This window comes from Chaetura pelagica, unplaced genomic scaffold (assembly GCF_000747805.2).
Source record: "Chaetura pelagica isolate M959 unplaced genomic scaffold, ChaPel_1.0 scaffold76, whole genome shotgun sequence".
Classification (NCBI taxonomy): domain Eukaryota; kingdom Metazoa; phylum Chordata; class Aves; order Apodiformes; family Apodidae; genus Chaetura; species Chaetura pelagica.
Genome location: NW_009970723.1, coordinates 7788061 through 7789340, shown reverse-complemented (window position 1 = coordinate 7789340; position 1280 = coordinate 7788061). Strand labels below are relative to the sequence as shown.

At 40.9% G+C, this 1280-nt stretch overlaps 1 protein-coding gene across 1 annotated transcript in view; it reads right to left on the bottom strand.

Moving 5' to 3' along the window:
• Positions 1-1280, bottom strand: part of INTS8 (integrator complex subunit 8) — a 29799-nt gene that overhangs the window by 27753 nt on the left and 766 nt on the right. The gene's annotated exons all lie outside the window — the stretch shown is intronic.

Here is a 1280-nt window from a genome sequence, read left to right as displayed (position 1 = left end):
CACTCTTTCAATTCTTTGTAAGCCCAGAAATTAATTTCTTGTTGCACCTACAATGAGGGATCGTATCTCAAGTGTCATTTTTACAGATAACATTGTCACCTGGCAGACTGTAATCCCAAAGGGTATCTTCCTGAAGTTGACTCAAACCAGACTAATAAAATATCTTTGTTTAACCTTCAAGTTACTTTACCATGGTAACCTCACACTTCAATTTATTTTCACCATTTTGTATTAATTATGTTTCAGTAGTTGCATCTACAGAAAATAAATGCTGCCTGCTGAAATAACAAGTTAGCTGTTTTAAAATACAGACCTACTTGTAATTCTCCTCTGCATTTTAAGAATTGAGAAGCAACAGCTGGTACTTTTGAACAAATTCAGAAAAAACTTTCAGACTGATTAAAAAAGGCCCCTTTTACAGTAAGCCAGTTTTTCCAGTACCTTGGAGCTGTTATGAAAAACTGATGCCGAATCAGTTTGGTTTTTTATTACACTCTCAGTAGTGTTCCAGATTTCTCCATTTCCTCCACCTGCTTGTACAACTCAGATACTGAAAAGGACTACTCCCGTTTATGATCATCAAATGATCCCCTATTTTTAAACACAGTAACTTTCTTATGAGACATCAGACTAGATTTCAATTCATTCCAGGCCTAAGAAGACAAAGCTGTTTCAGCACTGAACCTTTAGGAGGACTCGAGTTCCTGACACTACCAAGACCTCAATGGGAGGAAAAGAGCTGCAAATTGTAGTGTTTTACGAGGAGCACTTCAGAGTGAAAACTAACAACACAGAATCATGGAATCTTAGGGGTTGGAAGGGACCTCAAAAGATCATCCAGCCCAACCCCCCTGCCAGAGCAGGGTCACCCAGAGCACATCACACAGGAATGTGTCCAGGTGGGGTTTGAATGTCTCCAGTGAATGAGACTCCACAGCCTCTCTGGGCGGCCTGTCCCAGGGCTCTGTCACTCTCACAGGAAATAAGTTTTTCTGATATTTACACGGAACCTCCCGTGCTCCTGTTTGCACCCACTGCCCCTTGTCCAGTAACTGGACATCACTGAAAAAAGCCTGGCTCCATCCTCCTGATACTCCCCTTTAACAACTTGTAACATCTGAGCAGAAAAAAAAACAACCCACAAACATCACATATTCAAAAAAGAAACGTCATCTACCACACATAAAAGATAAATGAAGTTATTCAATATGACATTTAATGTAAAACGAGACAAACACATCCTTAGCTGCGATAACCGAGCTGCACAGCCCCCGCCCCTC